Source organism: Corvus kubaryi, unplaced genomic scaffold (assembly GCF_017639235.1).
Source record: "Corvus kubaryi isolate FWS band 111438036 unplaced genomic scaffold, C.kubaryi_AGA036_p1.0 37357, whole genome shotgun sequence".
Taxonomy (NCBI): Eukaryota; Metazoa; Chordata; class Aves; order Passeriformes; family Corvidae; genus Corvus; species Corvus kubaryi.
The window spans coordinates 11,229,746-11,241,461 of NW_024581117.1; the positions used below are offsets into that span (position 1 = coordinate 11,229,746).

An 11,716-nucleotide genomic window follows, 5' to 3' on the forward strand; every position below is an offset into this window, starting at 1 on the left:
AGGGCTCAGTTTCTAATACGTGGACTTGAGGTAGAAAAAGAAACCTGCAAAATGTATTGCTGTTCAGTTTTCCTTGTTATTCTCCAACTCTGGGCTGAAACCAGGAAAGTTTACAGCAATCCTGTGACTACTGTAATTTGTGCCTTTCTGCAGGGGAGCCTAATTGACTGTTTGGCCTAAGGAAAGGGAAAACAGTGAACGAAAAAATCCAAACAATCCCAAAGACAACACCGTCAGCTCCACAGAGACCAAGGGCTGAGCTCTGACATGGAGGTCACAAGACCTCTTACGGCGCAGGCTTTGCCTCCTCACTGCCCGAGGTCTGGCACAGCGCGGGGAGCGCACAGCGAGGCTTACGAGAAGGATCTTGTGCAGTCAGTGTAATTTGGCCATCACAGATTCCTCTGGGATCACCACAGCACACTGATGTAGCGGTGCGCCCATAAGAACAAGGGTGCAAGATAACTAAGCAGCCTCCCAAAAGTTACACTTCAGCCTCGCCTACTTACTTCTGCCTTCCCAGTAAGGGCTCTCCAGGGTTTAACTTTCCACTACAGACACGCTGTAGCCGCGGCGCGACCCACCTTGCCCGCTCGCAGTGTCTCGCTCAGCGATACCTCCGGGCCGAGCAGCCGCCCCGCGCCCCCTCCGGCCGCGCAGCGCTGCCCGGGCCGCGCCGGGTGGGTCCCGCTCTCGCGGGAGCCGCGGCTGCCGCACCCACGGGCATCGCCCCCGCAGCCAGAGGGCGGCCGCGACCGGGGCCGAGGGGAGCGCCGAGGCACCCACCCGCCCCGGTAGCGAGAGAAGAGCCGCTGCCCCGCAGGTGCAGCCTTTAAGCACCCGGGCTGCCGGGAGCACCGCGCTGAGGGAGGCGGCCGCTCCCCGTCCCGCCGCGAGGGGGCGCTGGGCGGGCGAGGCGGCGCGGGAGGGGATTTGCCTCAAGCGGTGGCGCAGGGACCGATCCGCGAGAAGCCGCTGCCGGCGGCGTGTAAATATCCGAGTTTGGGCCGAGATCACCTCGGGGCCGCGGTGGCAGAGCGGGAAGGTGACACAGAGCTGTGGGGAACGGTTCGGCCGAGCGCCGGGGCAGCAGGTATCCCGGGGGGCGGGCGTTCCGCGTCTGAGCCCTCAGGGAAGGATGCGAGGGATGAAATGGCGGCGGGAGCGGGGCGGCTGCGCCCGCGGGTGGGACCAGGAACGCTGTGGAAGGCGGCGAGGGCGGCCGGGAGGGGCTGCTGTCCTGCCCAAGTTTAGCAAAAGCTCTCGAGCTTGTGCGTTAATGCTGTGCGGGCTTGGAGCCCGCAGCCTTCAGCCCCTTCGCTCGCCGCCGCAACACGAGTGGGAACGGTGGTTTCATTCACTGACCCGTAGGAAAAGTGGAAGCAAGGTTGTTTTCCCCCACTGATTCACTGGTGTGGATAAGCAATGGTCGTTTTAATTAAGTGCAAAAGTTAAAACGACGTCCCGAGAGGAGACAAAGGGTTTGGAAGACAAAAAATGCAGAACGAGCAATTTAATTGCCCACCAGGATACTGAGATGATTTAAGAGATTGAGCCTTGTGGTGCCTTCACATAGTCCTGCTGAGTACTGTCAAGGACCAGGCAGCCCGCTCCATACATCCCTCTGTTCAGCAGTTCTGTTTGGTTCGCTTTTTTGGCTTTTTATGTTATGCCCCGAAAGTATCCTGCAGAAAGTCAGCTGTTTTCTCAGTACAATGACAGAGCCACTGCTTTATGAGTTTGTTAAAAAAAATAGAAAAGCCTCTTCCCAAGCGTTGAACCGCTGGAAACTCGTGCGGTGCCCCGTGGCATCGGAGCCCCCTGGGATTTGCCCAGGAGCGCGGATGTCCCGGGCTGGGAAGGCCCCGGTGGCCCCGTGCCGTGCCCCGCAGCGGAGCGCGCTGTGCCGAGGGGCCGCTCCCGATCAGCACCAGGGACAGGGCGGCGGCGCGGGCGGCACCGGCCTCGCTGTCCGGGCCCGGGGCAAAACCCCGCAGTGAGGGGCTGAAAGCGCCTCCCGGGCCGGGATAAACACAGCAACGGAATCCCTGGAACGCACAACCCTTTTGAGAACTTCCTCAGCTCCAGCCTGATTAAAAGGATCGCAGTTCAGGTTTAGTTTCTTGCCTTATGGAACCTCAAGTCTCTTTACACTTCAAGTACTGAATGTGGTACACATCAAATGGGCTCTTTTGGTCCAATACACAGGATGCACAGACAAGGCCAAGAAAAATTGATCTCAATTATATCTGTATTTATATTTGGCCAAAATTCATATTCATATGCATTGTGACTTAATGGTAGTTGCAAAAATATTCCACTGTCAAGTTGGCTTATATGCCCAAAGGAAACATTTTGCATCTTGTGATGAGGTGAGCAACCTGATAAAGTAGCTTAGTTAGTGATTTAGGCTGGAAAACATGATCCAGATGGTGCGAAATTATGTTTATTTCATGATGTTCTGTTAGATTATCCCATTCTGTGTGTGATAGAAAAAATCATACTTAGATTTAAGGACTTACACCTGAACTTTTCCAAGGCCTTCAATAACCTGATTTTCTGCTCCCTGGTAAAAGTATCAGCAAGGATGACTGGGAATTGGCCAATAATCCTGTTCTGATAAGTGGTAGATCAGACTTTGTTTTTGTTTGAAACAGGATGAAATACACTAGCTTGTATGTTTCTCAATAGGTCACTCAAGGCCAGGGAACTTGAAAGTATGGGAGCTCTACCTGCTCAGCACTCTCTAAGAGAGCCTGCAGGCTTGTTCCCAGAAATTTGTGCCTGTCGTTCGGAGGGACAAAATCCTCTGTCCCGTTTTTCTAGAAAGCAGTAGTGACAGTATTAAACTTGTATTTTAAATCATGGTTCAGAAGTATGTTGCTTACCTACCAATGGCCTTGGAATAGTTCCCCGAAACACCTTCAGGGTCACCACTTCGTACAAAAAGCTGAGCACTGTGACTACACTGGCTAGGCCATCTTGTGCAAACAATCCTATTTGCTTTCTGCAAAGTAGCTTAATGATAGATTTAGCTGTCTGTTTTCCTCAGTGACTCACTCAGTGTGATTTGCCTTTGACCCATGAGTTTCATTCCAGCCTGGGCAATTTCCTTTACTGGAAAATTCAGATAGTTCTGTTAAGGGCTAATTTTCTGCAAGCCTTTCTCCTAGTCCTCTATCTTTTCTTCTAATCACAATCTGATCTCCCAAACTGTTTCATCAGCTGTTCAGCCTGAGATCAGTCTCAGAAACATTGTTTTCCTTGTAAATAGGCCCCTCATTTTTCATAAACTTCTGCCATATGTCTTCATTAGGGTTATGAGGTACTTTAGTAAGCTGTCTGCACAGTTTATTTGCAGTAATTTTAAACTGAAGGTGCGACCACCATGGATGGAAACTTAAAAAAATGATTGCTACCCAACAAGGCTGGCCTCCTCAGCTACTGAGGGGCTCCTCACTAATGATGATAGGAAAATTAACAAGTAAAGTGCAGACACTGCAGCACAAAGTATGGATGTTGCTTTCTCCTGGGATAATGCTTTTGACATCTCATCTCACTCCCTGCCCAGCCGAAGGAGTTCTGAGTTCAGAAATAAACAAGTGATGAGTGTGGCTTTCTGAAAGCCTCTATGGAGGAACAAGTAACTGGGAAGAAGATACTGCCTTTGGTTTGGATGGGCTGTGTAGGTGTTATTTCTCTGTGGTAACACTGATGTGACTGTTCAGACAGGAGTGCTAACATTCAGAGGAGTGCAGATCTGGCCTGCTTCTGCACTGTCATTTACCCAGACTGTAACAGCTCCAGTAAATGAGGTTGTTCCATTTGTGATTGCTTAGCTGGAACACAATTTTCCTAGTCCTTTGCACATGCTGTATAAGGGGGCAGGAGAGTCAGTGGTTTGTTCCTTCTGTCACTGGCAAATAAATGGGCAATTTGCAAAACAACTCACAATTTTCACTTCCCTTCTGATAAAAGACTGGGAGGAATTTCTTTAAAATTAGGACTATAGATATGTCCAGTTAATGGTCTGATTCGTGTGGGATTGTGTTCTGCCACTGGCAAAAAAGCTGCCAAAGGAATCTAATACTTTGGATATCCACAATTATTTTGTTTTGCAGAAATTTTACAAAAAATCTTAGGAACATGTAGCAAGCATAGCTCAGATGAAGATCATATTTTTAGTGACTCTCCTTTAGTAATTTTACCCTTATAAGATAGAGGTTCATCATTCCCATTTTCAGTCTTATCTTAATTTTGGAGGCTTCCTAGTGTTGCCCATATACAAGAGCAAACAAACATGCAAAGTAATCGAAAGGTGAAGCTGTTACATAGAGTTCAATAGGACATTGTGAATTGCAATTCTAGAGTGTTGCTCAAACATAAAAAAGAAGGCTGTCCACATGGCAACCTCCTTGGACTATTCCTGTCATTTCCCTGAGCTATATTATTAGCATAACATTCCTGGTACAGGATGAAAACACAGTCATGGCAGTAGGTAATTCAGGAGGGACTGTCAGCAGCATGAAATGCTGCTTGACTTATAACCCGCGCCACTTTCATGCTAAATTTGGGCTAATCTGGCCCCAAAATGTCAGCACAAAAATCTTGTGCACTGATTTTAGACAGAAGAAAAGCTGGAATTCTCTTAAAAAATAATATTTTCAGTTAGTTTGGCTAAATAAATGTCAGCCTCTTAATTCTCACTGTTTAAATATTCATTTGTAAATGCAGGCTCTTTTTATAAAGGGAAAAGTGAATCTCTTCCCACTTTTTTCCCCCGTGGTATCTCTCTGCATCTCTCCATTGAAGATTGACTAACCCATCATTGCATCTTTGTTACAACAGGCACTGTTAATCTTCTGTTTGAGTATGTAAAACCTTCCTGAATGTGCCTTGCAGCACTCCAAGAGTAAATGATACGGCCTTTTACAGATAATCTTGGGTACTGCACTAAATTGAATTGCCCAACTCACAGAAGGAGTTAATGCCATACTCTGACTCAGAACTGACTACCTTTGATATTTACCACAAAGCAGTGTCAGCTGAGTACCAGTCTTGTTCATTTTGGTTACTTGGTGCCTTGATCTGATGATTTGTTCAGTTGAGCCCATTGATTTATTGAAGCAGTTTTCACTGGGACATATGAAGACTGGGATAATCTTTGCTTAGGAAACTGTGAGCTGAGTTTAACTTAGCTGCTGCTGGAGCCTGAGTGCCGTATGTTTTTCTTCAAAGGGAAGCATCTTGGTGCCCAGCCTTGAAGAAAGATCTTGATGGTCAGGTGCTAAATTTACAGCTCACTATTCGGTAACTGAGCAGTCAGCTCCATCCTTGCACAATGTTTTCATGCAGTAAGTAGAATGAAGGACTAATAAAGGCACACCATGTCAAAAAAATGTTCTAGAGCACATCTGTACAATCACAATAAGTAAAATAAATCAATTTATTTTGTAGCTTTATTGGCAGTTTCAGTAATTCAAAGTTTGTTTAGGGTCAGCCAAGCTTTCCAACTGAGTTTCAGTGGGCTAGGGGAGGACAAGTGGGATACAAATTCCAGATCCTATTGTATAAGTAACCTGTTTTAATTCCCCCATTGTTTCAGACAGTGCATGAGTTAACAAGAATAGAGCTCCCAGACAAGTCAACAGGAATGTCTTATTCTTTATTCCATTTTTATTATTTTGGTCCTCACCCCATTCCTTTACAGGCTGGATATGAGTTGTAAAGGGGAAGGAATAAAAGTTTCAGTGATGAGCTTTTTTCTTCTTATGAGCACTTTCAAGTTTAGATCAAGTAAACTAGTAACAGTCAAATTTTATTGAAGTCAAATAATTCTGCTGGAACCAAGCCACTAGCTCTTGGAAGGAGGAAGCAGAGAAAGACAAGTGCCTGCAAGTTAGTCACATGTTGAAACAGAAACATTGTGGGGTCCTGTTGACTTGTCAAATCAACCAACATTTTGAGTGTAATTTGGTGTAACTTGCACTGTATATGTAATAGCTGTGAGTGTTGCATTTGGGACTTCCAAAGATTTTCAGTTGCTGAAGTTCAATTGAATGTCCTTCAACTATCAGAATCATTTCTCAAATCTCTGTCTCCAGTCCTGAGAGATGCAAAAGTGGAGAATAAATACTAGTATTGTGAAAATCTTAAGCAAGTAGTCACAAAGACACAATGTTCTTAGTAGGGGATATTGTTTTACTGCCTCTGGACTTTTTGGTTTTTAACTGAAAAATTCAGAACTGATTTATGATCCCCATGAAGTTGTCTAATTGCCATGATTTTCTGTTCAGAGAACTCCCCTTAAGTAGTGGATGAGAAACTCAGTTTCCATCAGGATCCACCTTGTATGGCTGAATTCTCTGAATCCTTTTGCTGTAAGTTTTTACTGGTATCATGCCATTCCTACTTCTATGGCTGTTCTGGTAACACATCTGGCCTTGACTATCTTTTGGCAAAAGAAATGCCCTGATCCTAAACGCCAGATCCTGGGTTTCCCAGAAATGGCTTCCAGTGTTGCTGGACAGTCAGCTGTGTTATTTTGAAAACTCCTGGAGTAATTTTATTTTTGAAAGCTGGAATTCAGGCAGCTCACACTGTTGCCATGTTCATGAACTGCTCTAATATGTAATTGTCTTTGTACTGTGACCCAGTGAAAATGGAGCAGGTTCAGCTGTGATGGGACTCTTTCTATTTCAGGAAACAGCACAATGAAGGGAAGCTGCAAGATGCAGCTCTGTAATATGTGCTGTGGCCTCCTTAGCCCTGTCTCTGGAATCATTATGGTCTGGCTCCTGCATGTGAGGAAAATCAAGGATTCAGTGAAAGGAACAAGGAGAAATCTGGCACAAGATGGTAACTCTGAGTCCCTTTTCTGGCCCACAAACAGAAAGAGAATATGCCTGTTTCATATGAAGTTACTGTTTTCCAACAGTTTTGGATTCCCTACTTTATTTGCGGACAGTTTATTTTGATGCAGTGCTAATGGGTATCCTGAGTTGTGTTTTCTTACTTGCTTCCTTTGCCTTTGGTCATAGTCTACCATGACAGTTTGGGCTAAAACAAGAATTAAAGTAAGTGTGATTTGTTGAAATGCAGTTTCACATCATATTTCATGGAATTTACATGGTTTTAATTCCTTCAGGTGAAAAAAATGGTATCTACAGCGCCTAAAGAGAGCAGCTCTTTCTGTGTGAAACTTACTTCTCATCTAACTGAACATAATGATCCTGAACCTGAAAGACTGGTGTGGCTTTTTGTTTTTCAGAGGAATGATTTTCAAAAGGAATCCATGCAGTGAATGTGATGAACCACCACACTGCCTGATGCTACTACCCCAACTCTGTCCTTCATCAGATTAAGTTCTCTTCTTACTTCACTGAGCAGCAGCAGAAAGTGAGTTTTAACAAGTGCATCTGGAAAATAGCACTTTGAATAAGATCTGTCAGTATACACTAAGGGTTCTGCCATGTCCTTCTGTTACTCAGACACTTAAGCTGAGGACAGCAGCATCAAAAGGATTCATATTTTTAAATCACAGTTGGAGGGTTATTATAAGCCCAGATTCCATCTGTTTTCATGTTAAGGTGGAACCATAAATAGGTCTTTAAAAGCCAGGAGGGAGCTGTGTTTAATTAGTGCTGGTTTTGCCACCTGAGGGCATTGGGGCTGCTTGGAAGGGGGTACTAGAAGTGTGAAATACTGAAAACTAGAAGAAGATGGTGATACTGCTGGGAGGGCTTGAAAGCAGGACTGTCCATGGGATGTGTGTCAAGGAACACTCGACTGCAGGACCTGCCATGTAGAAGGGGGCTGAGTCCTGATCAGGAGATCAGGGTTTGAGAGGAAAGTGAGGTGAGGAACAGCTATTTCTTACCAGCTTTATGGAAAGGGTAAGCAAGGGCCTTCCCTCTGACCCTGTGGGTTAACTAGAGAAGAGTTGACTGTTCCCTCATTGCTGGAAGTAGGGAAAATGAGAAGAATCTCTAAGAGATGTGGACTGAGCTGAGCAGGATTTCTGCAGTCTGCACAACAGGATGAAGGTGAGCTGTCACACTGGGAAAGAACTTGTAGATTCAGATCTGAAACTTTTTTCAAAAAAAGAGAAAACCAATTTTACTTAGTTTGTTTTCAAACCTCTCTTTCTCGTTTTCCTTTTTTTAAAAGGTAAACTTGCATAGCATATCTAATACAGACAAATAAGGGAAGGGGTATTACTGAAAACACTGTTGTGTGTTCTATTCTGTGGTTATGTGTTTACAGCTATGACCAGTCAGTGTAGTGTATGTTAATACTGCCAGAACTCTGATGAGAGCTGGTTTCCTCGAACTCACAGGTCAGCACTGGACAGTTACCTTGGAGAATCTGGCATGCTGTGATAACAGCCACATGCTCCAGCCACTAGAAATTCTTCTATAAGCTTTTAAGAGTATAGTCTTATTCTTGCCTTCTTTCCTTTCTTTCATGGCTGAGCCTTACTATGTTCTTAACAGTTCTTGGAGTTCAAGCTTTGATGAATTGCCCTATTTTAAATCCTTTGATATTAATGGAGCTCTTTTGTGCATGAAAGTAGAAGTTGGTCCTGAAAGCATAGCTCATGTCTGGACAGGGCAGAAACAACAATCTGATGTTCAGAGCAGGCTAAACTATACAGTGTTCTCTTATTTTCATTCTAGGCAATAGTCAGGAAAGTTTGTGGAAACTTTGTATGTTTGATTTTGTAGTGCTTCATACTGTTTATTTTGCCCTTGTTTCCTGGATGACACTGCTAGTCAAGGATTCCCTTCTTCCATGAACGATTTCTGCCCCACAAATTCTAGAGCAGAAAACCCTAAAAATTATTCTACCACCTGTTTGACTTTGCTCACTTCAAGGGAAAAACATATATATTTCATGTAGGGCTTTTGATCAAAAACATGTACACAATTGCATGCTACAAATTTTTCTTAGTTACGACTTACCAATAAAATGCCTGATTCTACTTCACTCATGTTACCTGTACAATGTCTGTGTGGTGGGGATCTGTAAATTATTTCTGATGAGAAAAATAATGACTATGCACCCTTTATCCCCTTCAGTAACAATCTCTGTCTTTCATATGTAACAGTGTAGTTTAGATGTTTTGATAACAGTACAGCAAAGGAAGAAAACCTGAATAAAAGAAATGGAAAAAAAAATTGTATTTCCAGTTGTGAGTCTTGGAACAAAGTGTAAAAGCTAGTTGAGAGTAGCCACATGATGATGAAGAGAATATTATCTCTATTTCACAGGCAGAAATACTGAGATATGAGAAGATTAGGTAATTTTCCCAAGGTCACACCGACAACATGGAAAAAAGAGAAAATAGAATCTTGAACTTCTGATTCAAACTTTTATTATTTTTTTCAGGACTGTCATTCCTCCTCTTAGTAAGGGTTTGCTATACCAAAGTGCTTGCTGGTTTCTACATCAAATCAAATTTGCAGCTCAGCTCACTTATCAGTATTAACCTTGGCTTTAAAGAATCTGAAAGTTAGAAAAAATATTAATGTAAAGTTCCATGGAGTTAGCAGCAAATACTAGTATGGAAAAATATTTTTAAAATTCAGTAACTTTTAGTACTGACCTAACATACCCTTAAGTCCTTCATTTCACTTGTGTGTCCTGAGGGGTTGTGTAAATATTTATGCATATGATTTACTTTAGGCATCTGAAAAACTTAATAAGAAAGCAGTTTTACCAGTTTTACAGCAAAGGGCGCATCTGGGTGTGTGTAATACATTTTTTGAAGTACTGGGGCTTTTGAAGGAAATGCTGTTACATTTGAGGTACAGTCACTTTCTTTGTAACCTTTCAGGCATAGCACTGTGTGGAAGGGTATAGATCCTCCTTTCTATTTTTCCAGTCAGTGGAACACATTGTAGCAATTTTAAGTATGCCCATAAGTGTCCCACAGCCTATTCAGGAAATGTTCCTCTATGGAACTTTACATTGGAGACCTCATCCTCAATGATGTAGTCTCAGATTTTTGTGTCTCTTTCCAAACCATCTTCTTGTACATTTGTGGAAGTCACAGTGAAGTGAAAATGTTGAGGGAAATGAGCAATGGCTTTGCTTTTACATTGTGGGTAATGCCCCACAAAAATTCCCCTTAGGAAGTTATTTACATAGATGTCATGTTTATTTTTTTATGTGCATGGTGAGCTTTACGCTCAGGTTATGTCTGTGCACTGGCACAGCTTAACCAGAACTGCAGCTCTCTCTGCTCCACACTATACCTAAGGCTTGACTCAAGCCTGATGAAGTTACACATTCTACCTATCCTCCAAGTTACAGTCAGCATCAGAAGCCATTTTTGCTGTGCTTCTGAGTCATAGATATGGTGGATTATGACTGAGTGTGGATTGCAGCAACCCAAATGAAAGTGGATCTTAAAAAGGTTCTCCCACATAAAGTCTCCTTGGCAAGGGTTGATTAACATTTTCCTGAAAGTGACTGAAAGTATCTTTGGTACTATATCTACAGAAATACAGGTGTTTGTGTAAGTTTAAAAAGCAAAAAACCCCAAACCAACCGGGGGGAAAAAAAAAAAAAACAAAAAAACCCCAAACCCCAACAAAACCCAAAACCAACAAAAAACTAAACAGAAGGGTAGGGAAGAAAAGGTCACTCTGAAGAGAGGTGAATCCCTTCCCATTTTTTAGCAGCCACTGGGGTAGTCCTACTATTTACCTCCAGTTTCTAGTGAATCTTAATTTCAAGAGCCAATTTCATTGCCAAAAGTGTTTGTAGGGTAATAGGCGAACCAACCACCATGAGTCCAGCTTTGCAGTCTAATATCATGTGATTTTGACATCTCTGTATTCAGCGAGTGAGGATTTTCCTACACTGATGTGACGCTTGCAGCATTTGCTCTGCTCTGCAAGCTGGGTATATAGAATTCCTGTGGTGTGTCTCCAGCAGAGCCCTGCTGCTGCCAGAACTGCTGTAACTAAAATAAGTGTTTTCCTACAAAACACCAAAAAATTTTTTATAACTGGTTTGTATCAGACTGTTAAGGTTGGATTTGCTGTGGAGAAACTTTTCTGCCTTTATTAAGCTTACACTGATGATCTACTCAGTCTGTTCTCCTTAGAAGGGAAGTAAATAGGACAGGTTGTAAATCTTGTCAACTGTGAAGTTTGCATAAATTTGAAAATGAGCATTTAGGTTATAAATTAGGGGTAAGGGAGGTACAGTAATCATTTAGTGTATAGGATCATGGCCCATGTCTAAAGGTGCTAGGAATAACACTAATAATAATTTATTTGTTTTAAGACTGCTTTTATATAAACCTATTTATAACATTCCTATGACATTAGCAACTGCAAGGCTACAAACACAAGTGTTTGAACAGAGATACTTGTTATCAGCCACTGAAATACCATTGTCTGATACTAACCCTGCCTTGCAGATAAAGGCACTCTCTCAGTAGTGGTTTCAGCAGCAGAGACAGGCAGGTGCCCTGCCAGAGTTACTGAGATGGAAGCACCTTTCACTGAGGGATCAGAGGATGAGGGGACATGGTGGCACTTCTTGGGATGGCCTGAGGAGAAAATGGCACCAAGCACCCTGAGGACAACAGGCACACATGGAATGGTGACTTACCCGTGTTACACCCTAGAGCTCTAGAAACACCCAAAAAAGCATTGGAGGTGTCTTTGTTTACTTCTGGGTGTCAAACTTGCTGTGGGTT

General features: G+C 43.4%; 1 protein-coding gene across 1 annotated transcript in view; it reads left to right on the forward strand.

The window, feature by feature from the left end:
• The first annotated feature begins 951 nt into the window (after window positions 1-951).
• WAPL (WAPL cohesin release factor) overlaps window positions 952-11,716 on the forward strand; it is a 138,946-nt gene continuing 128,181 nt past the window's right edge. Inside the window, exons 1-2 of the mRNA XM_042033260.1 lie at window positions 952-1,093; window positions 7,271-7,398. The gene's annotated coding sequence lies outside the window, so the exon portion shown is untranslated. The remainder of the gene's footprint in view (window positions 1,094-7,270; window positions 7,399-11,716) is intronic.